The sequence below is a fragment of the Syngnathoides biaculeatus genome, chromosome 3 (genome assembly GCF_019802595.1).
Source record: "Syngnathoides biaculeatus isolate LvHL_M chromosome 3, ASM1980259v1, whole genome shotgun sequence".
NCBI lineage: Eukaryota > Metazoa > Chordata > Actinopteri > Syngnathiformes > Syngnathidae > Syngnathoides > Syngnathoides biaculeatus.
In genome coordinates this window covers 14,657,249-14,684,246 of record NC_084642.1, presented here as the reverse complement: position 1 = coordinate 14,684,246, position 26,998 = coordinate 14,657,249, and the positions used below count along the sequence as shown (strand labels likewise).

General features: G+C 42.3%; 1 long non-coding RNA gene across 9 annotated transcripts in view; it reads left to right on the top strand.

Annotated features, from left to right (window-relative positions):
* LOC133498206 (uncharacterized) overlaps positions 1-26,998 on the top strand; it is a 59,760-nt gene that overhangs the window by 8,772 nt on the left and 23,990 nt on the right. For 6 of the 9 annotated variants that reach the window (XR_009794232.1, XR_009794237.1, XR_009794234.1 and 3 more), the window contains exon 5: positions 4,067-4,102. The exons of 2 other annotated variants lie outside the window; for them this stretch is intronic. This is a non-coding gene — a long non-coding RNA (uncharacterized LOC133498206). Of the gene's footprint in view, positions 1-2,728; positions 3,158-4,066; positions 4,103-26,998 lie in introns of those variants that run through there. One more of the 9 variants, XR_009794238.1, reaches the window with a different exon arrangement.

Genomic DNA, 26,998 nt, shown 5'->3' with positions numbered 1-26,998 from the left:
GGCGTGTTTGTTTATGCAGGCGCTGCCGGCCCCCAGGTATCGGTGTTACATTGGTGTTGGGCTGCGTGGCGGCGTGCATGATTATCGACCGGCGTGTCATGCAGGATAAGGCCTACTGTGCCTCTGTTGACTGCTTTGCGGTCAACGCTGCAGGGAGGTAGTATTGTGGTTAGACTCCACACAGCCCAGGATGTGGATGGAGCGCAGCTGAGTCTACTGTATGTGTGTTCATTTGTGTGTGTGTTTGTGTGAGTCTGCATGTGTGTAGACTGTCTGCCTGCACATTGTCTTCATTTCGTTGTTCTCGGAGGCAACTCTCTGATCAATTACAGTGGAAGGTTAAAGGTTGAGCACAGTCTGTTACAGGACACCTTTCAGTTTGTTAGGATACAAAGCAAACCCCTGCAGGAATTAAATGAAATAGAACTTATCTGTTCCAAGATTAGACTGCTGCTATCATAAAACCTTTATTTGGGCACAGGGATGGTTTTGTCTCATTATTAATAGCCATACAAGTGTAAAAACAAGCTAACCACTTGATAACCGCCCATCAAAATGCTTGTCCTCACAAGGGCCATTGGAGAGCTGAAGTCGACCCCAAATGACTTTGGGCCTGACCATGGGCTGATTGGTGTATGCAGTGGTGTCTTGTTGGTGATATAAGTTTTTCGTTGTTGTTTGGCTTTTTTTTTTTTTTTTTTTTTAATTTGACTTTCAAGAAAAATTTTTAAAAAGTCTGTCCAGTGGTTGCGAGTTCAACACACTTCTCAACTAGCAGCAGTTTGTAAATAATTATTCAACTTATAAAGTTTATCACCACTCCCAGTTGAAGTTTACTGTCAGACTAAATATAAAATAAAGAAAATTGCACATTGCTTTACCTTACAAAAGTTAATTTTGGTCAAGATGATCAAACATTGCAAAATGCCACACACACGCTAACGAATAGCATGTGGTGTTTTCTCTCTCTCTGTTGTCTTTAAAGATTGGCTATTTGAACACAAATGCTGGTGCATCTCAGAGACACCACAGACATGGATAAAAATAAAAACAAATGTAAAAATACTCCCAGGCACATATTCTTTATCCTCTGTGAAGAACAATTAATATTACTGTGGTTTGTTTTGTAACAATGACTGTCTCCACAGGTTATTTTTATAAAATGAGAGATGGTGGAACCAAGAGCAAGTGGAGGCAGATGTAATATGATGAACAGTTTATTGATAGAAGGTAATGGAGGTTGTTCTGGATGTATTGGCAAGCAGTGGACAGAACAGGTGACTGGCTTGGTGACAGTAATCACATGGGTCAGGAACACTGGGGAGCACTAGGAACAAGGAGACACAAGAGTTAATGAGGGAACGAAGAGTTGAAAAATTTACTGGAGTAAGGTGGGCCGTGGTACCGCTGGGACAGTCTGCAATACTTTGGTGAGCATCTCAGGAAACAGGCAGGCTGATGCACTGGAGGTAATGAGGTAATTTATGATTGGTGCTGCGAACAAAGAATGGAGGGGGAGAGAGAGACGAGTCCCCCAGGTTAAAAAAATGTAACTGCATGACAGAACATGACACTTGTCTTTATTATACTGCCTCTTGGCGGTCAAGGTGTGCACATTGGAAGGAGCAGCACTATGTCCATTGAACTGAAGTAAAAAATGTGTCTAAAACTATTCACGTCATTATTACGAACCGTGATTGGCTGGTGACCAGTTCAGGGTGTACCCCGCCTCCCGCTCAAAGATAGCTGTGATAGGCTCCAACACCCCCGCGACCCTTGTGAGGGTAGGCGGCACAAAAAATGGATGGATGGACAATATTGCCGGGTGCTACTTTTGTCATTTCAAAAAAACATTTTTTGGTGGGGTGGGGGCTGAAACAGATTAATGGCCTTTCCATCAAATTCAATGGGAAACAATAATAAGTGATGAGTGTTTTGAGTTTTGAGCAGGGAACCTATTAAATTCATATTTCAAGGCACCAGTGTATGAGGCTTGATCTCGCTAATGGCCGGACCGGCTAACTGGGAGAGCCGCAAGCCCAAGTTCCAGGGCTGGTTAGTGGAAAAGTGGCTATATAGTATTTGCTGTTTTAGTGGTCAGGCCAAATCAATAACTGTATTCATTTAGCACCATCTGGATGCATCTTGGTATTACAGTGAATTGAGGCGCTTCATTTAGACAAAAGTAGTTCTTTGCCTCCATCTTGTGGTCTATTCTGGAAACTACAGTATAAATTGAGTGGCATAGATAGAAATTTTGTATAAATAGTGGAATCCACTGTTTCACCGTGCTACCCATTATGAATCATTGCAGTGTATTTTTTCAGAAATTTAGTCTGGCCCTCTCAAATGACCCCAGAATATAAAAAGGATGCCACCTCTACTGGGGATGTCATGGCCAAAGTGTCCTGATGTGTCCCGTCCCTTGACACTTATTTATTTTTTTTTTTTTAGAAGCACCTTAGGTTTACCCGAGTGCTAATAGCTTTGCTGCATGAGAGACAACACTTGTCAAGTGTGCAGTGAGATTTTTTGGACGTTGGTATGATTCCTTCGCTTCTTCCTCTATATTGTTTGATTGCGCCTCTGTTAGCGTCCACCTGCATAGCCACCACATGGAGGAGCGTCTGGAGCTAATGGAAGCCTCCTCGTAAACGCTTTTGCGATGCCGAGATGCACTTTTGCCATGCTCTGATTCCTCTCATTCCCTCCCCTTCCCTGACGATAGAAGCCTTCCTGAGAGCCTTCATCAATTCTTCATGGACCCTAGCTACTAAAGACAAACAATATCTGACGGAGGTTTTGCCGCAGGCATGCCCCCGAGCGCCCTGAACCTCCTCCTGCCTGTGCCCTCTCCCACTGCGTTTGGCAAGCTCCACTGCTTTATTGTACCATGGAACAAGGAGATCGCTTTCGACATCAAGTGGAGTGTTTGATGCAATGTATTTAACCTCAGCTGCGCTTGTCTCTTGTCAGGACATGACGCTATTGATTCTTTTGCCTTTTATTGCTATGGAGCACGCACAGAATGCTAAGCTTTGCTAGTTTATGGTATCGAGATCAACTCAGCTTGTTTCAGATTTGGGATTTACTGATATTATGCGCTACAGCCAGGGGAACCTCAGTTTAAACTGTAATGGCCAAAAGTATTTCCAGTGGTCTGATTTTTTTTTTTTTTTTTTTTTTTTTTTTTTTTTTTCAAATTTCCCAACTTTCTCCTGTAGGAAACAATGGAAATGGAAATAAATATCCTTCAGAGTCCAATTGCCCACGTCATTAATCTTTTACAATTGCAGCGGTATTATTTGAAGCAAGATTTTAACATTATGGAATTCTTCTCTACTATATACTGGTGAACTTCATAATTTAGAATATCATGGAATATCATTCACCCACTTTAAAAAAAAAATCACCAGCATCAATCTAGCCCCCGTGAACACTGACATGAATATTGTCGTCACACTTGATTTACGAATTGGTGCCCGCCGGTCCTCCAGCAGAAAGGGGAGTAACTTTACCTCCAAACCTGCCCTGTTTTTATATCGAGCGTAGTCGGCGCCTTGATTGCGGGAAGTTGAAGTCGGAGCAACAATAGCGAGCCCCTCGTTTGAAGATGTTATGATCTTTTAATGGTCTTCCATTATACCGTCGTTATAGCCTAAAACCCGGCAGCCACCGTTGTGGCCTAACCTTTCATATCGTTTTCATTAAAAGGCGGATGGCTCGCAGTGGCGGGCGAGTCATTTGCTGAGCGCCTGTGTGTTTCTAAAAGACACTGGGCTGAGGTGCAGTGTATTTTTATCTGGCACATCGATCTGTTTCATCCCCTCCACCTCTTGCTTTTCTAGCTGTGGAAGCTGTGACCTTCAGTGTGGGAGGTAGCACTCAGACATACACGCACTTGCACACACAAATACATACACAATAGCAAAGAACAACACCTCCATGCAGTATTTAAACATACAACTCTGGTATAATAACAGAAAATCTGTTGTCTAACGATGTTCATGGTCTTGACTTCTTGCATTGTTTTGGCTAACTGTGCCTTTTTATGCAATCCTTCCAGTATGAATGTAAGAAGAGGAATATATAGCATGTGAAGGTAACCGCTATTTTCACTTATCATGAATAATTTGTTCCTCTTGACGATTTTGAGGTCTTTCTTGAGCTCAAAAATTCACCACATTGTGCAGACGTGGTCATTTTGCATGGATAAAAAATCATACACATGAGCTCCAGCGGTGCGCCACATAATCTTGGGAATATTCAGCTCTCAATGCCATTTTCACATTCGACCATGACATTTAACATCGCAAGTAAACCCCCCAAAGAAGTCAAAAGAAGGTATGGTCTGCCATTTGGGTTCGAATAAGATAATTTGTGCCCAATTGGACTATTTCCAGGGCCTTTGAAGATGAGGTCCTGAGATTTTATCCAAATGCTACCATGTTTGAAATTCATATACAGTGGGACTTAAACTTGCAAGTTTTTGAGATACAAGCTGCCATTTGGACAATTTTGTGCTAGATGGCATCAGCAAATGTTTCTTCAGGCAGCAGTTTGGCAGATCATGAACAATTCTTCAAAAAAGAGGCTAAGTGCTTACTTTAACCTGCTAATCGGCAATCATACAATACATAAAGTTAAATCTATTACAACAAGAGTATATAACCAAACCACCTAACGTTACCCTACAAAAGTCCACCATCCTAAAACACAATTAAAAAAAAAAAAAAAAGTCATAGCTTCAATGTTCAGGTACTTATCACCTTCTAAATCCTAAGCAATATTTGAACACAAATGGTGCAGCATCACCTGGAGACCATTTGTAGACAATGTAACAATACTCACAGGCATGTATTCTTTGTTTTCTGTGAAAAACAATTAGTTCTTTATTACTGCAAATGAACAGTTAGGACAGTCTTCTTTATGTATTCTGTTTTTATTATACTGCCCCTTTGTGGCCAAGACACCCGCACCAGAAGGAGCAGCCCTGTTGTTAATATAAGTGATTGAAGCAATTTGTTATTTCCATTCATCATAATGGTAGCAGAGGATTTGAACTACGACTGTTTTAGTTGCGAGTGGAGAACAAATTAAATTCATAATTCAAGGCACCACTGTAGTAGAGAGATGGGTGACATTACACTGCAACAAAAAAATAGCTTTTGTCTTTGTGTGTGGATAGAGCGTAGCAAAACTTGATGACTGTCCATAAGATATGTAACTAATAAATCTGAGCTCTAATTTGTGAAGTTTAATGAATACTCAAAAATTTCCAATTTATATTTCTAATTTCTAGGTATGAAGTTGCACAGTTTATGTACCCTCCAATTGACCCCTCTGTACAGGGCACTTAACCACGCCTCCTGAAGTGACGTCACGCCACGTGCGCTGACGTAAGACAAACAATTAGTAAAAATGGCAAATACAATACATTACATTCTTAACTGAGACTCCATGCTTCTGATTTCATTCAAATCAACAATATATTATAGATTCTAAATACAATACATTCTTAACTGAGAGAGATGCCATGCTTCTGATTTCATTCAATCATTCACACGAAGCAATGTTATGCTAGCGAAGAACGTCTCATTCATTTATACGAGACGTGTATTGAAAATCAAATATAGGGCATATCTTCGTGCAAACACAGTCTGGTTAAGCTTCAGCTGTGAGCCGGCAAGAGAGCGACACGTTTGTGCAGTCCGATCATCGCTAAATATCGCTCAACAAAGAATAAGTGTGTCAATCGTTCACACGTAGCAATGTTATGCTAGCGAAGAATGTCTCATTCATTTATACGAGACGTGTATTAAACATCAAATATAGGGCATATCTTCGTGCAAACACAGTCTGGTTAAGCTTCTGGCCGCGAGCCAGCAAGAAATCAATACGTTTGTGCAGTCCGATCATCGCTAAATATCGCTCAACAAAGAATAAGTGTGTCAATCGTTCACACATAGCAATGTTATGCTAGCGAAGAACTTTGAATTCATTTATACGAGACATATATTGAAAATCAAATATAAGGCGTACCTTTGTGCAAGCATATCTGTTCCGGTTGATATTAGATGGATTTAGTTGATGATGCGGTCTTCCACAAAGTTTGATCCATCGAAGGCATTTTTCGTACTGGGTCTTCGGTTTTGGAAAGGGTATGAATCGAACTCCACCAACCAGCCTTTCAGGATACCTGTCGTCACTATTACAAAGTCCGTGACTACACCTCTTAACCATATTTTTTGTTAAATAACCCAAATACGCGATAAAACGCTAACAAAACCTATACTGGACCATGCAATGTTGTCTGAGAAAATGGCAGGAGCAAAAAGGGGCTTTGGTTTATGCAGATCTCTGGCCTCTCATTGGTCAGTGACGCGGATTGCGCAATATCCACGGAGGGGTCAATTGGCGACCAGTCCAGGGTGTACCCCTGCCTTTTACCATCTAGAGTGAAGGCTTGCATGTGTCAACCAGATCAGGAGAAGCGCATCCGTGGTTTTATCTCAAGTAGACTTGACTGTTGTAATGGTCTTCTGACCCCCAAAAGAGTATTAAACAGCTGCAGCTTGTTCAGAATGGTGCAACTCAGGTTGTGAACAGAACAAAGTCGTTACAGCATATCATTCCAATTATAAAGTCATTATACTGGTGTCCAGTCAGCTTTAGAATAGATTTTAAAGTTTTGATACTGGTCTATAAATCACTAAATCATTTAGGCCCTGAATACATGAAAGACATGCTAATAAATGCCCAGTAGGACTCTGAGATCCATTGACTCAGGTGAAATCGTGGTATGCAGAGTCCAAAGCAAACATGGTGAAACAGCATCTAGTTGTTCTGCTGCACACCAGTGTAATAAACTGCCAACCGGGATGACATCAGCCCCAATTGTGAGTGCTTTCAAATCCAGACTAAAAACTCTTTTCTTTCACTTCCATTTTCAGTGATTTTTTTTTTTTGCACTAAAAGCTTTTTTAATTGTGCTTTCTCAAATGTTTTATGTATTTGAATGATCTTAATGATGTAAAGTGCATTAAGTTACCTTGTATGAAATGCACTATACAAATAAATATACTTTGCTTTGTTTTGCTTACGCTCTCTCAAATTTACCTCACCCGTGAGCCTGAAGCAGATAAGTGGATACACAACACACAATTCTACATCATTAAATAAATGTGCTATGACAATATTTTTTTTACTCATTTCTATTATGAACACTGAAAAGTTTCATTAGAAATCCCAAAAAATCAATATTTGCCAGCGCTCTGAAAATTTGGTGCTCATACTTGGTGGTTCCACTTTGTTTAAAGAGAAAATCCAGTGCTTTGCATGAAAAGTGTAACCAATAGGCCATATAACATGTACCCTTTTTTTGACAATGTGATGTTAAATCCTCTCATTTAATACTGTTTAGAGAATATTTTTATCGACAATTACGAATTTTCAGGGGTGTTGCCATTTTTGCGAGTCACATGGTCTACGTGGGCGTATGTGACGTGTACCGTGCGGTTCGATTACATGGGACACCATGATGCCCAATGCTGATTTCTCGGATTTATCCTCATCTGATGGAGAAATAGCAGTATCGGTTGATCGGGAAGACGGAGGAATACTTCCATACAGATTTGAACCTGTGGCTCTAATTAATGTTGAATATTCAGATGGTTCTTTGGACGGAATGACGCAGAGTCTTGACTACTCGGTCTACGCACGACATGAGTGCGAAAACAAAGGCCCCCGGGAGCTCAGGGCCGGCAGCCGCGGATGCCGAGCTTTCAGGCGGCGGGCCGCAAGCCGAGCTTTCAGGCGGCGGGCCGCAAGCCGAGCTTTCAGGCGGCGGGCCGCAAGCCGAGCTTTCAGGCGGCGGGCCGCAAGCCGAGCTTTCAGGCGGCGGGCCGCAAGCCGAGCTTTCAGGGGGCGGAGGCCGCAAGCCGAGCTTTCAGGGGGCGGAGGCCTCAAGCCGAGCTTTCAGGGGGCGGAGGCCTCTAGCCGAGCTTTCAGGGGGCGGAGGCCTCTAGCCGAACTTTCAGGGGGCGGAGGCCTCTAGCCGAACTTTCAGGGGGCGGAGGCCTCTAGCCGAGCTTTGGTGGTAGCGGAGGCCTTTAGCCGAGCTTTGGTGGTAGCGGAGGCCTTTAGCCGAGCTTTGGTGGTAGCGGAGGCCTTTAGCCGAGCTTTGGTGGTAGCGGAGGCCTTTAGCCGAGCTTTGGTGGTAGCGGAGGCCTTTAGCCGAGCTTCGGTGGTGGCGGGGGCCTTTAGCTTAGCTTCGGCATCCAGGGCTAACAGCCTCCGCCGCCTGGAAGCTTGGCTCTTCAGCCGCCGACGCAGCTCGCTGGTCAGACTCCGCGTCATTCCCCTCCAAAGAAACATCCGCGGGTGCCGGCCCGGAGCGCCCGGGGGCCTTTGTTTTCCCATTTATGTCGTGCGTAGGCCTCCGAGTAGTCAGACTCCGCGTCATTACGCCCGAAGAACCATCTGAATATTCAACATTAATTACAGTCACAGGTTCAAATCTTTATGGAAGTATTCCTCCATCTTCCTGATCAATTGATACTGCTATTTCTTCATCAGATGAGGATAAACCCGAGAAATCTGCGCTGGGCATCACGATGTCCCATGTAATCCAGTGTTTGGAACGGCACGGTACACGTCACACACGCCCACGTAGCTCATGTGACTTGCGAAAATGGCAGCGCCCCTGAAAATTCGTAATTGTGGCTAAAAATCTTCTCAAAACACTATTAAATGAGAGAAGATTTAACATCACATTGTCAAAATAGGGTACATCTTACATGGCCTATTGGATACACAATTCATGCAAAGCACTGGATTTCCCCTTTAAGTCACCAGTTCAGTACTGTGATAACCTTCCTGTACATACTTTGCACACGCGCAAGCAGGATTCCTCTTTGCGGTCAGTACCATCTCACACTATGGAGGTTTCGGCTACAGTAAATCAGCTCTGCTGCTAGCAGTCAGTCTGTGAGGGTTTGTGTGTCCGAGCGTTCTAAGATATTGTGTATCGGAGTGTGTGTGTGTGTGTGACAGGGAGAAGGCTGTTTCTCTTTTGTTTGTGTGCGTGTGTGTGCGCCTCCGTGCACAGAGCTCAGTAACTGCGGGGCCATGGATTGATGTGCACTGCCTCCCCCTCGAGGCCCAGATCGGCGGGATAGTGTGTCAGTAGGACAAAGACATGGCGCCATCCGTCCTGCTCCACGGGCCAGTAACTAGAATTAATTACAAACCAATCGAATCGGCTGCAGCCAATTGGCAAACTAATTGGTAATTTCAGCTGCCCATCTAGTCACCGATGGATATCTTGCTGTGGACTCGAGTGATGTGGTTGTGGGAGAAAAGTCGTCACATGGTGCTTTGTTGTCATCTAAAAGCTGAGTATATATACATATATATAAATGTGTGTGTGTGTGTGTGTGTGTGTGTGTGTGTGTGTATATATATATATATATATATATATATATATAAAAATTTTTTTGAAACAGGAATTGGTGAAGCCCCTTGTGAGGATGAGCGGGCTTGGAAAATGGAGGGGTGAATACAGTGCAGGGTGTAGATGGGATTAAAGTTTAATTAGCTGACTGAATAGTTATACATTTGGCAATATGGATAGTGAATGTCAAATGTATAATACAACAATTCCCAAAGGAGAAGATTTTTTTTTCGAAAGAAATAGCTGTAACTTATGAATATAATGGTGTACGTTCCATCCATCCATCCATTTTCTTTGCCACTCATCCTCACGAGGGTCGCGGGAAGTGCTGGAGCCTATCCCAGCTGTCAACGGGCAGGAGGCGGTGTACACCCTGAAATGGTTGCCAGCCAATCGCGGGGCACATAGAGACAAACAGCCACACTCACAATCACACCTCGGGGCAATTTAGAGTGTCCAATTAATGTTACATGTTTTGCGGATGTGGGAGGAAACCAGAGTGCCCGGAGAAAACCCACGTAGGCACGGGGAGAACATGGAAACTCCACACAGTCGGGGCCAGGATCAAACCCGGGTCCTCAGAACTGTGAGGCCGATGCTTTACCACCTAATCCGCCGATGCTTTACCACCTTATCCACCGTGCCACTAGGTGTACATTCTTTACACGAAAAATAATATTTTCAACAGGTCATACATTTTTGAACAAATAAGTCACATTCTTAAATTATCGAAGACCCCAATAATTTTGTCACAAAATAAACAAATTTCTCCAATTTTTAAGAAAAAATGCTTCAAAGTTGGTGATCAATTTTTTTTTTCCAACGTATCATCATGATGACAAAATGATCTTCAAAAATATCGCAGAGGTATTATTTCTAAAAAAAGTACATTTGATTGTATTGTAAGCCAATGTAACGTTACGTGGCCTGAACATTAACGCTGTGATAAAATATAGGAAAATATAAATACAGAAACTATACTGCAATAATGATTCAATTAAAATGTATCAATTAATCGTTGAAGTTTTTAGTGTAGCCTGAACATTCCTTTGTAGAAAACGAGGTGTAAGGTGTGGACCCTCAACCTTCCATTTATTAGAATTTCACATCATTAATTCTTTCAAGTTAACATATAGAGAAATCCTGGTTGTTTTAAAAATAATTGTAGGTCTCATCACCCGATCTACAGTATACCTGGACCTTGAAAATCAAAAAAGTTTTTATTGGTCCATCCTTCAATGCCCATTCCTCAAACTGTTACAGTTTCAAGACCCCACACAGACTTGTATTTTTTTGGGGGGGGGAGGGGAGACAATTCTTCGCAACAGGCTTTCTTTTTATATTGAATCCTCGTGTTATGTCACAGGCCAATTTTACTTATTGTAAAGTGGAGTATTCAAGTTTTTTTTTTAAGTAAAAAATATAAATTTTTTTTGTTTTATTTTTTCTTCACTTTTTATTTACATTTTTATTATTTTCTCCTTTTACATTTTTCATCTTTAAATTACGTAGGCATTTACAAGGAATTACAAAAAATTCAAGTAAATTGGGAATTTATGTAGGCTATCACTGAAAACAAAATAATAATAAATAATAAAATGAGTTAAATAGATTCTGAATCATCTCTCAAATGTAATCATGTGTAGCAGTTCAGTTTGTCTATATGCAAAAAAAATTACTGTATGTATCATGTGGTGCAGTTCAGTTTGTCTATATGCAAAAAAAAAAAAAATACTGTATGTATTGGGTGACATGCACACGAAATGGATGTTATGTAGAACCTTATGTCGAGTCTTTTGCATTTGTGAAGGGAAAAGGTGTCACTGAATCCTCCTTTGACCTCAGCGTGGGAAAATGACATAATGGCAAAAGGCGCAGAGCCGTTCATGCTTGACTGGCTTTTGCGCTTGTTTCTGATGTTGTAAGAAGTGTCTGGAAGTGAGGTTCAGGTTACGGCTGTGAGCCTCCCACCACTCTCCTCCAGACATTCTCCACAAATAGGCCCATTAGCTCGTATTGATGGCCCCCCATTCTTCCAGGCCAATCGAGGATGCGTTCTTTCTTTGGTAGCTTCAGGAAGGTAACAGGTAACCTTTCGCCTCCTTACGACCTCCCCGATGTCATCCTCGTCTTCCTGAAAACGACAAGTGGTTCTCTCTGTTTCAGCCAGCCGTCAACATGTCTCGCTCGCGCCTGTTTGGGAGGAAGTGTGTGCGGAAGGCTGAGAGGCCTGTCAAGGTGCCAGGTTTCTGGAGGGCATCAATCTCTCAATTATGCCTGAAATAACCAGGCCTCACCTGACACTCCCTATGTTTCAAGATACAAGGATCAGGATGAGTGTAAAAAGGTGAAAACGAAACCCACCGAAGGTATTTGCGTTGCGTGTCTGTGCGTGGGTGTGCGCTTGAGAGGAGGCGTTTAACACACACAGAGGTTGTGATTTATGAAGGGGAAATTGTTGTATGGGCAACATGTCAAAAAACATACAGTGGGAACCTAAATGACCAAGTGTTTTTGTTTTTTTTCCCCAGTATCTTCCTTAATAACACTTAGATCACAGATGTCAAACTCAAGGCCCGGGGGCCACATCCAGCCCGCCCAATGATTTTATGTGGCCCGTGAAGGCAAATTGTCTAGTGTCAACTTACGTGATCCTTGCGAAAATCTGTATCAAAATTTCCAATTGTCATATACATTTTTCACGAATGATAAAGTTGTGATAATACAAGCATTTTTGTGCATGAATAATTGAAAAACTCATGGCCCCGCCTGTGTGGAGTTTGCATGTTCTCCCCGTGCCTGCGTGGATTTTCTCCGGGCACTCCGGTTTCTCCCACATCCCAAAAACATGCAACATTAATTGGACACTCTAAATTGCCCCTAAGTGTGATTGTGAGTGTTTGTCTCTTTGTGCCATGCAATTGGCTGGGTGTACCCCGCCTCCTGCCCTTTTACAGCCGGGATAGGCTCCAGCAATCCCGTGACCCTGGTGAGGATAAGCGCAAAGAAATTGGATGGATGGATAGTTAAAAACTCATTACCTCGATTTCTGATTGCATAACGAGCGCATACATTTTATATGTAAATTAAAAGGAGATTAAATATTTTTTTGGTTTAACAACCCTCCGAGGGAAACCGTAACTACAATGTGGCCTGTGACAAAAATTTGTTTGACACCCTTGATTTACATTAACTTGACATGTATGTTGTAATAACCCATTTAAGGAAAATTAAAAATGCACACCCCAGAATGAGCCTTCAAAACACTGGATTTCAGCAAATACTATATAACTTCATCAGATAATGTGTACAAGCTAAGACTTGGAGAAATTGTATGTGCAGTCAGCGGTTATCACCAGCTCATTGTGTATTTAATGATACCTACTTAGATTGTCTGTTGCCACAGCAGATAAGAGTAGTGTAAATGCTTTTCTCACACGTGGATCACTGTGATTACACATTGTCTTCTTCCTCAAAGAGTCTCCAGCGAGATTGTCATTGTGCCACAATTAAAGGGAAAGTCAAGAGTCACGTTGATTGGCTGCAAATTAAGTCACCTGTAAGTACACCTAAAGTGGCGGTGCTCTTCCACTATCTGATCTGCAATCAACGAAATTTCCAACATGGGTCTAACCAGCTCTGAAATTTTCATCGTAGGTGCATGTTCACTGTGAGAGAGCTAATCTAAAAAGAAAAATCCAGAAATCACAATGTAGGATTTTTTTAATGATTTGTTTGTGTGATTCACCTGCAAATAAGTATTTGAACACCTGTCTATCAGCTAGAATTCTGACCCTCAAAGACCTGTTAGTCCGCCTTTCAAAGTCCACCTCCATTCCATGCAGATGTACCTGTGTGAGGTCGTTGGCTGCATAAAGACACCTCTCCAACCCATATAATCAGTAAGACTCAAACTTGTAACATGGCCAAGGCCAAAGAGCTGTCCAAAGACACCAGAGACAAAATTGTACCACTCCACACGGCTGGAAAGGGCTACGGAGAAATTGCCAAGCTGTTTGGTGAAATAAGGTCCTCTGTTGGAGCAATCATTAGAAAATGGAAGAAGCTAAACCCGATGGTCAATCTCAATCGGAGTGGAGCCCCATGCAAGATATCACCTGAAGGGGTCTCAGTGATCCTTAGAGAGGGGAGGAATCAGCACAGGACTACACGACAGGACTTGGTCAATGACCTGAAAAGAGCTGGGACCACCGTTTCCAAGGTGACTGTTGGTCATACACTAAGACGTCATGGTTTGAAATCATACATGGCATGTAAGGTTCCCCTGCTTAAACCAGCACATGTCAAGTCCCGTCATAAGTTTGCCACTGACCATTAGGATGATACAGAGGAGTCATGAGAGAGGTTTGCGGTCAGATGAGACCAAAATTGAAGTTTTTGGTCATAATTCCACTAATTGTGTTTGGAGGAAGACAAATGATGAGTTCCATCCCGAGAACACCATCCCTACTGTGAAGCATGGGGGTGGTAGCATCATGCGTTGGGGGTGTTTTTCTGCACATGGGACAGGGCGACTGCACTGTATTAAGGAGAGGATGACCGCGGCCATGTATTGTGAGATTTTGGGGAACAACCTCTTTCCCTCAGTCAGGGCATTGAAGATGGGTCGTGGCTGGGTCTTTCAACATGACAATGACCCCAAGCACACAGCCAGGAAAACCAAGGAGTGGCCCCGTAAGAAGGATATGAAGGTTCTGGCATGGCCTAGCCAGTCTCCAGACCTAAATCCAGAAGCAAATCTTTGTAGGGGGCTGTACTCCGTGTTTCTAAGCGACAGCCCAGAAACCTGTCTGATCTAGAGAAGATCTGTGTGACGGAATGGGTCAAAATCCCTCCTGCAGGTAGGGCAAACCTGGTGAACAACTACAGAAAACCTAAAAACCCTAACCTCTGTAATTGCAAACAAAGGCAACTGTACTAAATATTAACGTTGGTTTTCTCAGGTGTTCAAATACTTATTTGCAGCTGTATCACACAAATAAATCATTAAAAAATCATACATTATGATTTCTGGATTTTTCTTTTTAGATTATCTCTCTCACAGTGGACATGCACCTACAATAAAAATGTCAAACCTCTCCCTGATTTCTAAGTGGAAGAACTTGCAATATAGCAGGGGGTTCAAATACTTATTTTCTTCATTGTATACATAAAGTGTCTCCGATAACTATCAATTTCAGATGTTCCGGCAAGCTTTGTATGATATTTTTTGCTTTCTAGCAGAAGTCTGAAGATTTTGTGCCAACAATGATGTTTTTGGAACTGTTCATGAATTCCATCCACCTTGACTAAGGCCCCAGTTTTAGCTGAAGAAAACCAGCTGATGTATTCTGTTCTTTTGGTGATGAGCGGCGTTGTGTATACCTTTTCTTTCTTGCTCCTTGTTTTAAAATGCTTTCAATCATGTAAAGCACATTGCGTTACCATGTGTATGAAATATGCTTCATACAGTTGTTGTTCCTGCCAGGCCATCACATTGTTCAGTCAACTTCTAGTTCCAGGAAGGCAGCCAGTTCCTCCAGGCGTTTCCACGGGTCCATTACGGTCAGTGTAGTGGGAACCACTGCGCAGTTGAAGATGTGCTGCGTGTTCTGAGGGCCCTGTCCGCATTTCGGCCAGAGGTTGACGATAGTATTGTGGATACGAGCCATATAGTCATTGATCATGCGGCTTCGTCCGGAGCGGAGTTGCGATAGTTTGGATCTTGTGGCCCGCAGAAGATCGATTTCGGTTTTGTCCACCTCGGGAGTAGGGTAGCCACCAAGGATGACTACCGGTTTGCAGCCGGCCACCGCGTCTTCAACCGCCGTTCAATGGAGCCTATGCAGCCCGTCTCAGTAGGCTTGTTCGTCGAACGCCATATCGGTGGAAATGTCTTCGCCGATGTCTTGACCATATTTGCAGATGTCATGGCGAAATAAGCGTGGTTGAGGTGGTTCGTTTGACACCTGATGGCATGGATGCCCGGGTATCTGGAAGCGCAGCAGATACTACCGGGTGAGTAGTTCGTTGTGTTGCTTCACCAGTAGGATTTTGGTCTCAGGATGCAGGTGGCCCTCGTTAGCCATGGCCAGGCAGCTGGTGGTGACTGCTGAGTCTGGAGCTTCTTCCATTGCGATGGGGACATTTCCCACAACGATGGGCTCAGCGCGCCAGAACTGGTTGGCCCGGCCAACGATTGTTGAACCCTCCAAGCAAAAGCACTCATACAGTAAATACATTTGCCTTGCCTTTGCCTTCTAGAATTATGGCCCAAAGGGTCAGCCTTGGTGGTGATTGGCCCAAAACGCAATTTCTCAGATTTGGGGGATTTCGTTCTGGTCCAATCACACCTAAGGACAGTTTAGTCTTCACTGACCCTAACATGCATGTTCTGGGGAATTTGAGAGAAACCCCATACAAGTATGAAGACTCTGTGTTTACCATTAGTCCACTCTGCTGCCTGCTCTACACATTCATTAGAATTTAATATGATTCAAATTAAAAGTACTTTTTGCAATCATATCACCATTGGGTGAATTTTGTGTGGCACTATCCTACCTGCCCCTTGTGTAACACTCCTACTGATCCTGATTACGTTAGCCTTTAGAAATAATTGTAATTTATGTTTTTAGAATGCCTGACCGACTGGGTTCAAAATCATACTGTACATATTTGGCAGTAGACAGTGTATCTCTTGTGCAGTCCGTACACAGAACCCCAAATCCGGTGACTATTTTGTACTTGCTTCATAAACAGGACTACTCAACATGCCAAATGGTAGTACAAAGTAATTCTGTGGTTTATCGTCCGAAACAGAATGAGCAGTACACCAATAAATTGATTAAGTCATAAAAGTGCAAGCTTTTAAGTAGGTAGCCCCTCCCCCAATTGGTGCTTTTAGCACAAACCAAACATTGATTCCGCTCACAAGCGCTTGGCATCACATATGGCCTTTTTGTTTCCCAAAAGAGCAATAACTCAGTTTACAGATGTAAAATGTATTTTACATGAGCTACTGTGTAGTAATGCTGAGAATCCCTTAGGGTAAAAAGCGGGAACTCGCGCACACGCACACAACACGGCACGGCGCTAACTATGCTGCCCGCAAATGGATTTACCTTTTGCGCTTGATGGGATTGAATTCTTTGGAAATGGAGCGTCACCCTCAAAACAACAAGGTTGATGTATCTGAATTTCCCCCGTTTATGGAAACATTAATTGTGAAGCCTTCTGGACTCGCAGTGCTTGAGAGACCTTTTTGTAAAAAAAAATCACAAAATTAGCAAGCACATCAATGACTCTGGTGTCAGAGTGCATTTTGTTGAGCTCCACCTATTAAGTTAACACTGCTGATCTGTGCAGGATAAACAGGAATCACAAACCAGATTAAACGCACATTCCCTTCTCAGATGCCCCGCCTGCGCTGTTAGGATCTCCCAGTTAGGCCGCCAGAGTTAGATGGATGATGGATGGCTTGGCCAAAAACCGTTTGTTTAATCGCATTTGTAGGGATTTTCTCTCCTTCGGAAACACTGGACGATCGGGCAGGAGGAAAAAGTGTGATGGGAGTCTGCTGAAACCTTGGTTCAATATAGACATTATTCTGAAACCTGACACCACAGGAAATAGATATTGACCATGATGAGCATTTACTCACTCTCTGGTGGCGTGTGGTGGCTAAGCAAGATCTTCTATGAAGATGCTGAGATAAGCAAAGGGGCCACAATTATATATACCAGTCTGGTAATATAACACATTGTAGACATTCACTCATATTTGTTCAGAAAGACACTGTAAAGTGAATTCAGAGATTTATTTCTGAATACATTATCCACAATTGAAAATAATGACTGCAAAATAGCTATGCCAACTTGGGGTGTGCCAATACATTGATTGTTAGATTCACTAGGATTGTGTCATGCGGCAGTTCGATTGCAATTCATACATGTTAAAAAAAAAAAAAAAAAAAACAAAGCTCAAAATATTGCATTTCTGGTGTTCCAGAATGAAAAATGTCACACATCTAATATCTGCCACAAACCAGGAAGTAACTTGCCGACAAACAAAAAGAAACACATTTTGGGCTAAGAATTTATGTTTTCACCAGTTCTGGGGAACCTTGCACAAAAATGTCAGGGCTACTAGTTTAAAAAAAAAAAAAAAAAAAAAGTTGTGGAATGGAATCTGTAATCTCAGTTGTTTGTGTCCCCATTAGACATATGTCCCTACCTCAGAATGGTAGGTTCTTGTTGTCTAACCCGAGTTAGCCAGCTAACAGAGAGATTAAAAACCCATTTTAGTCGTTTCTCTTTTTCTTGGTTCCATCACAAGGGACCTATTCTCACATCCTTGGAGTCACAAATAGTATTACATCGCCCCATTGTGTTACATAATCCTCTATAAACCAGAGTCACCTGCTAAGGCCCCTATCTCACTGGGCTGGAGACTGGTTGGCGACATGATGGTGACTCGAGTCTCAGCGACATCTTCTGGAGTTTTCTGGAAGCTGGCCAGGTCGGCAAGGAGTTTCTGTGAAGGTGTCGTCACAAAACCTCATTCAAACGTCACCCAAATTTATGAGGGCATCTCTTCTTATGTTGTTTTACGAACTAGGAATTGGCCTGTAAAGTGCGGACAAACTCAAATTGTCAACCCAGCTCGAGTGTTGTCATAGTCTTCTAACATGAATTATTTCTAAGTGACTGGCCGTTAAAACAAACATGACAAATATATTTCCCGTTAAACCAGTACAGCCTTGACCTGACCAACCTACTCTGAAACGCTGATGTCATTATGCAGTTCATACTATCTCGTTTAGGGAATTTCATCCAGCATTGATCTGGATAGCAAACATGCATGATGTCCAGGGAACCAAGAACAAAGCGGGGAATTCTAGAGGATTTGTCTCAGTTAAGACCGTAAAACGTTTAGATTTGAAGACCTGATGCGGTGATATGCGAGTCAGAAAGTGCATCCATGTGAGCGTATGATATCAACATTGTGAATCAATAAAGTGTGTGTGTTTGGAGGCTGGTGGGGGTGCGGGGTATTTGTCCTGTTTGGGTTCTTCGTTTGGCTCACGTCTCCTCTTGAAAGCTGAGAGTGTCTGTGTGTGGTCTGAGAGTCGCCATGGAAGACAAGAATGGATCAGAATGGGGGTTTCCCAGGGTATTTAAAAGGAGAAATTACTTTCAGCCCATTGGAGACCAAATTGGCTAGACTGATATCAGACTTACTGCGTACACAACGATATCAAAATATTCACAATGACGATCAAAATGTTGTTGGGGTCAATGGAGGTATGATTGAATCCAACAAATACACTAAATCAACACGGCAGGGTTTGGCCTCTTACCGCTGCCGCAATTATAGCTGCAGAACCTAAATATTTTCAATTTTGTATACTGTACAGTACATTAATGGTTCAAACAATAGATATATGAAAGACTATTATATTAAATCAGTTTAATACCTCTCCAAACTCATGTTACACCAACACCCATAAAAATAAATAGCTTGCAGATGATTTGGTTTGAAAAAAAAATGCATACACTGGACTTCCACTTTACATCCCAGGCTAAATTTAGCTCCTCTGACATACAACTATCTTAGTCTGTCAGTCAACCGTTACCACAATACTTCCTTGATACTACTTACTAATTTTGCTTCACCAGGGCTTTGGCTTTAAATGGGTTTTTTAGTGAAAAGCTGAGCGTAGGTTCCACAGGAAACAATCCAAATAGCTGAATTTGTAATCGCAAACCGTGACTAGAATGAGGTCATTAATACATTCTATGTGTTTGAAAAATGCCAAGATTCCTATTGATATGATTTTATGTTTTCATAGATACCGAACGGGAAAAGGCAAAGCGTTTTGCACCGAAACTCATTTTATGCTTAAAAAAAAAAAAGAAGCTAATTGCTCCTAGCATTGCTAAACACCCACATTAGCATGGCGAAAAATGAATTTACTTAATTCTCTCTCTCAAGATGAAAATCTTGAATTTCCACATTTTAAGCATTATTATTATTATTATTATTATTTAAGCATTGTCTAGATTATGACCTAACTGGGAACATTTAACGTTTACTACCATGCTAACTTATTAATGTGCTATCTTTAAGTTTGTCCCATTTTATGTATGTAGCAGGGCACATATGCATCTAGTAAGCTATGGTCTTAAACTATCAAATGTGTTTTCTGGTAGTGTTGTAAAATCTGTTTGAAATCAAACTCACTGGAATATTTGGAGTAAAACCATTGACACAGTACATATGTAATAAGTTTGCTTTGCCTCATTTCATAAGCAAATGTATTATCGCCAACTAACTTAAAACTAGGAGCCACTGCTAAACAACCATTAAAACTGTCTAACATGCTCAAGTTGAATCTGTTTTTTTTTTTTTTAAGTAAACAGCATAATTTGTTTTTAAACAATAACCCAATGGTGAAATTTAATACACTGAAAAGCACTGCTTTAGCCTTCCACTGTTTTGCTGAGGCCAATTACAACCTGTAAACGATAGCATCTTTTAATGTGTATAGTAAATGGAGTCTTACAGCGAAACATTTATAAGCAAACACCCCCACCTGCTCCACTGCTGGGTTTCTTGACACAGAGATATTTTAGACTGAGTTGGGTGAGAGATGAGGGTCGAGCAAGTGAGAGTAGGAGGGGTGACGGGTTGTACTGTCTCCCACAGGAGACGGTGACGCCTAAACAAATTTGATAAGCTAACCTTGTTACCCCTAAGTCTCATGGCACTAGCTTCCATACTAACCCCCCACACGTTACCCTCTGTATGAGGGCAGCTTGTGCATAATAGACACGCTGATGTATGTACAGAGAAAGCCACAAGTGCACATACATGCAGCATAAATGAATGAGTGGTTGTGAATGGATGGCAGTGTGCACTTAACACAGGGGTGCAGCCGGTCTTCGGCCTGAGTCGCCACAGATGATGAATTGACAGCAGCTGACAGGTTCTGGACGGCAGCAGAGAAACCTGGGCAGGGTACAACAGCGAAAAGATGGTCGCCGGAAGGCATGAAGAAATAGAGAGAGAGAGAGTGAGAGAGAAAAAAAGAAACGCGGACCCCGTTGGGAAGGTGATGAAGCATGCGACTCAGGTTTCCTGTCTCTGATGTAAGACCAGCCTGGATCGATGACTCCGCTGGGGCCTGTCCAGCACGCTCCAGCCCGCTCGCTCTCTGATACTCTCGCCATTCCTTTGTCTTTCTCCTTATCTCCTTTTCTTCTCCTCTAACTGATCTGATCCATCACTCTCTCCCTCTGCTCTCCCCATCCGTCTCACACTCCTCCCTGAATTCTAGATAGATAGATAGATAGGGATGTAGCGTGGTCCATCGGAAAGATGGACCAAAGACACCTGGGGTATTTGGTACCGAGAGACATGAAGTAAGGTATCCAAGTAAAACCCAACGACAGTGGAATGAAAGGAAGGTAGGGATGTAGGACAGGTGTGAAGACAAATAGCCACTTGGTCATATGGTCAGAACGACAAAATGAATAAAGTAGGCATGCAGGAAGGACTCATGGACAAGTCCCAAAAGTTTTGGAGGGCAGGGGAGATCATGCGAATTTACCCATCGAACTGAAAACAAGTCAGAGTCTTGATGATACCAGCAATCAACAGAATGGTAGGTATGAAGAAAAGATAGACAAACACACAACCAGTTCAGCAGAAGAGAAAAATGGATGAAAAGAGACCCCAACCACACGCCCAATAGAAAGACGTCTGGTTAAATAAGACAAACAAGTACAGGGAGACATAGTCAGACCAGAGGGTCGCTTGTTCCAATCTACAGATGGGCAAAAGACCAAAGGATAGGTAAGTCTGACAAAAAAAAAAAAGGTCAATAAGTAATATGTGGGAGAAACAGAAAAGGAGGGAATTAGACTGAATGAATAAAAAAAATCAAGACAGCTATCATTAGTAGAGACACTTTTAGTCATGTAGGACCTCTAGAAAGAGGGATGCAAAGGCAGACAGATGTGTAGGTACTGTCAGTAGTCAGGTTGGTAAGATTCACAGACACTGACAGAACTGTTTGTGCCTTCTGTTTTCAGGAGAAGAATCTTGAGGGTTAAAAGAAAAACCAGACACTTGGGCTGTGTATGACTGGCTGTCATTTGTATTGAGACAAATGGCTTTTTAATAGCCTTCAGGGATTGATGCTAATCTAAGGAGCCTGCTGTGCCTCTTTGCGATCAGTGTGGGCTTGGACACCCAATCTGGTGTCCAGGCCCACCACTGGTCTTCAGTCAAGTACTTTCTGTTTCATAAGTACCACCCAAGCATAGTACTCTTAAAGGGGGAACAAAATGTTTACTCCAAACAGATTGAGGTACGATAGCATGAGGACTCAAGACCCCTACAGAATTTCAAAGACATCTGATTCATGATACGTAAATTAAGAGATCAAATTTCAAATAATCCAACCAGGTTCCATAGTGGGTCACAATTTGGAATCAATCTTCATCAAGCTTTCAAAAACTATTGCCTCTGTAGCATAGCAAGAATCATATTCATTTTAAAATATTGCACAGGCTGGATGTTGTCATTAAACACAAACATTCATGCCCTCAAAAGTCATGGCGCCGAAGGAGGCCCGCCTCTTCTCATTAGTTCTTGTCGTAGCGTGTTGGCAGACAGCAGACCAGAGGAATATTGGTGTCTGAGGGGGGTCGAAAATTTGGGTTTCTCACCGCATCAACGCAAGTCTCCTCTGTCAACACAAGGATAAGCGTTTCAAAACCAAAGTTGACGCTGCTCAGACAGCAAGACTCTAAAACACCTCTGGAACTTTTAATAACCACAAAAGTACATAGAAAAGTTAATATATGTTTAAAAAGTCTTTTTTTCCCCTCCATTTCATTACAGATCACAACTTGGAAAATGTTGGTTTAGCTCGTTTCTCAAATGTGGGGAGAGGGAAGCATTTCATTCTAATATGATGGAATTGTACATTTGTGGTTTTGTAAGATGATATGATACCAGAAAAGAAAATGTCTGGAAGAAAGAGTCAAAGTGTATTGTGGCCAAAAGGAAAGAGTTCTTGGTACGCAGTCTACAACAATATTACAATAAATTATTATTCATTACTCTATTTCCAACACATGACTGTAGTAGCATTATTAACATACTCTTTTCATTTACACTATGCATGGAATAATGACTAAATGCAATATCAATTTCAATTATTTATATATACTACTCATAAATTCTATCCTATAATACGTCCATTCAGGAGTCCTCCATTTTTAAATGCTGACCCATTAAATAAATGACACAATGTTTTGTTTTTATTTTTTTTAATCCCAGATTGGTTTGCTGGTAGTTCTTGAGTCCCAATGTCCATTTTTGGTCCATAGAAGTCCGAAGCACGTCTAAAACCTGCAACCATCCAGTCCTCACTCAAGACTGTCGCCCCTAGTGACTGAGCCACTTCCGCACTCCTAAACCACTTTGATGTAGCTCTAAGGTTTCCCCCAGCAGCAGTGATGATACGAGGCCTGCAGCATGAGGAGGCGGCCTATCTCTTACCCCCGATGTGCACGCAGGACCCGATCCAAAGCATTGTGACATGTAACATAACCATAACTGACACGTCAAGGCTGATAGCCCCGTGAGGGAGCAGTCAGAGCCCAACTAGAGGAGAGACCCGCTCCCTTGAATTTGTGGTCTAGCTCCATTTCCGCACACACGAACACTGTTTGGTCTGTGTCTGGCCTGCAATGGCATAAATATTTCACCTAAAAAAAGATGTCAAGAAAGCTTGAATAAAACTCTGGGAAATAATTCATACCTTCTGCCTTCAAACATATGCTAGCTTCCAGAGTATTGGCTGGTGTGGTATCATATGAAGACATAATTGAAGCACTGGGATATGTTGTTATATTTGAGCGTATGTGTGCTTTTTAACACTATAAAGGATGGGTGTCCGAACAACAACCAGGAGGCCATTCGCGGTCCAATTCACACTTGCTGAAGGTAGGAACGGAGATTAGCTCAGGTCCTTCTTCAACTTAGAGTCCACAGGACTGCAGGCTTTGTGCCGGTCCGCCTGTCGAACTCCCGTTCCATTTTTCCCTCACTGGTAAACAAGACGCCAAGATACTTGAAGTCCTTCACTTGGGGCACGATCTCATCCCTGACCTGGAGAGGCCACTTCACACTTTTTCAACTGAGTACCTTGGTCTCAGATTTGATGGTGCTGATTCTCATCCAAGCGGTTTCAGACTTGGTTGCGACCCACTCCAATAAAAATCTATACCTAATGATCCAAACGTGCATGTTTTGGGAAACCTGTACAAAACCTACACAAGCACATGTAGAAAATGTAAGGATCACACAGGAGCGTCAGAGCCCGGATTCAACCCGCCACCTCAGAACGTTGAGGAGGTGGTTCAAATCATCCAATGCCAAAGTGTGTAAAGAACCAAGAGAGACAAAAAGATGACCGTATGGACTTTTCACCTTCGGCAATGAGCTGGTTGGCAATCACTCGACAGACTCAGGGCTCAAAGGTTCTCAGAGGAGCGGTTTCATAAATTTAAGAGAACAAGCAGCACAGGGTGCAGCGGAGAGGCTGACTGACGGGCCGCACTGGCGTGGGGAGCGGGAGAGCGGCGGTGAAGCAGAGGCCATCCAGAAGCCTGAGTGGCGGATAATTGGCGGGAGAGGCTCACACAGACTTCATTCAATAGTCAGCTGGCTCTTGTGGACCCTCGGGTTGCCACTATTCGGAGCCATGCAGGCTTTCTTTTTCTTAGGGACCCAACATCAGGAATTTTTACGAGACTAATAATAATAATTCTCGAGCAAAGTTCTCCAAATACAATTTTCAGGTGGCACACTTCTGAAAGAAATAAAGGATGTTAAAGAGAGGTTCGCAATTTTCCCCAAAATATTTTGTTGTCATTTGTTAAAATTGACAACATAAAACCACCAGTAGTATATTTAGTAAAATGATCACTTTTATGTTTTTCAATCTGTTTTTGTCTCCAGCTCGGTACTCTAATGAGAGTTTTAAGAAATCACCGCGCCTGAGGAAAAACAGCCAATCAGATACAGAAGGTGTGTCCAATGACATAAACAGCTGTCAACTTAAAATAAAAAGACCTATTTCACTTTATAATGTATGATGTATATTTGTAAAATAACAGCCAAATAAAACGTTTATTTGACTTATTTCATGTGTGTTTTGCTTCCGATTCTCAGCGTACAGTGTCGGCGCATCGTTGGTTTAACGTCACCTTCATTTTCACACACGATTGTGAGGTGTCATCTCTGAGAACCAAGCAATGTTTTTTTTTTTTTTTTTTTTAAGTACTATTCACGTAGTGTAGCTCATAGCATGTAAAATGTCTACTTTCATCAGCTTTACTTACCATAATTCCTGGCCTAGAGTGGCCTACCTGGTTATAAGCCTCACCCAGAACATTTGTAAAGGAAATCCCATTTGGTACTTACATACGCCGCAGCTTTGTAAAAGCCGCAAGTGCCCACATTGAAAACCACATTGAAACATGAGATATTTACAAAGACGGTAAACAGAGAGTTTAACGCTACGCCGCACTAATGCTAACACTACCGCCGCACTAACAGGGCTGTTTAAAAAAAAAAAAAAAAAACATACCGGTAAAAATCACTGAGACACTGCAGTAACATGCTAGCGCAGCGCTAACTGGGCTGGACCGGTAAAAGTCACTTTCTCGGCACATATAGTCCACCGGTCTCACTCTTACCTTTCACGCTCGAATGCCCCCTTGTGGCTGTTAGAAAAAATGCGCAAATTAGCCGCATCACTGCATAAACCGCAGGGTTGAAAGCGTGTGAAAGCAGTCACGGCTTATAGGCTGCAAATTACGGTACTTTCGTTATCCATGTTTTACCTACCAACCTTGGCAGCTGGTGTTGCAAATTGGCAATTGCCAGTTGTGATGCATATTTTGAGAGACAAAAAAGCAAAGCCATCATATTTTAATAATACAAAAGCACCATAAAATTGAAATTTAGTATTACATTCGGGGGACACAGTGGATCATCTTGTAAAGCGTTGGCCTCACAGTTCTGAGGACCCAGGTTTGATCCCGGCCCCGCTTTTGTGAAGTTTTCATGTTCTCCCCCGTGCCTGCGTGAGTTTTCTCTGGGCATTCCGCTTTCCTCCCACATCCCAAAAACATTCAACATTAATTGGACACTCTAATTGGACACATAAAAATGTGTGATTGTGAGTGTGGCTGTTGTCTCTATGTGCCCTGTGTTTGGCTGGCAACCAGTTCATGGTGTACCCCGCCTCCTGCCAGTGGACAGCTGGGATAAGCTCCAGCACTCCCTGCGACCCCTGTGAGGATAAGCAGCAAAGAAAATGGATTGTATTACATTCAAAAAATGAACAAACCAAAATGAAAAAATAAATCCATTCGACAACCCTGATTTATTTTCCATATTCAACAACGAGGCCACACCAGAATGATAAAAGAGCCACATGCTGCTCCGGAGCCACGGGTTGCACACGTCTGCTCGAAAGGTTTCTTGTTTTGATGCTCATTCACTGGATACTCCCATTAGGCACACCTCTGTGCACTTTACTACTAATAACCCAATTTTTATGCTCGTACCACCCGCCTCTAAATCTTCTCATAACCGCACGACAGATGCCTGAAGTAAACAAATGTAGACATTTTCACAATAATTGATTCATACGCACACACAGAGGCTCTGCCAGGCAGAAATATCTAGGTTGCTAATGCGTTCCAGTCAGGAGAGCGAGGCCAGTGGAGCAGATAATCACATCATGTGAGTGAGACCTGCACAGCCTCTGATGCTGATGTTGTTGATAAGGCCACTACTATACGTACTTCGGCCCACAGAGTACGAATTGTGCCATCATGTACACTATGGACAGTATTTTTTCACGGGCGTCAATGTTTTCATGCTCCCTCTGCGGGTTTGTGTATTATGCATAAACTGTGCGCGTAATCACAGAATGTAAATGATCCCTCGTGTATGTACAGAATATGCTGGCGTCTTTGTCAGGTTGCAGCTTTATCCGCAAAGATGTTTTCATCCCCTCCCGTCGTATTAAAAATGTCTTTATTGAACGGAGTAATCATTATATTGAGCTTGAGTGATGACCTCAGCGTCACTTACTGAGGTAGATCTGGTTAAAATCAATTCTGTAACGGTGGATCAGTAACTGCAGGTAGTACTGTCCTTGATTTACTAAGATCAAATAAAAAAAATTTCAGTGAAAATTGTTGTGGATGTATTCATTTTGAGCTCCGAAAAAAATTAGCATTATAATTATTTTGTATGGGTGAGGAGGGCGAGGGCAAATGTCAACATTTCTGAAAACCTGCCTGAAACCGAATGGCATGATTATCATTTTCCATTAAGAAATTATCCATCCATTCAACTAATTTCTCTTTTTTTTTTTAACAAAAAGGACAACTTTGAAAAAAACTAATCCAAAAGTCACCCAAATAATAATGAACATTCATTACAATTACT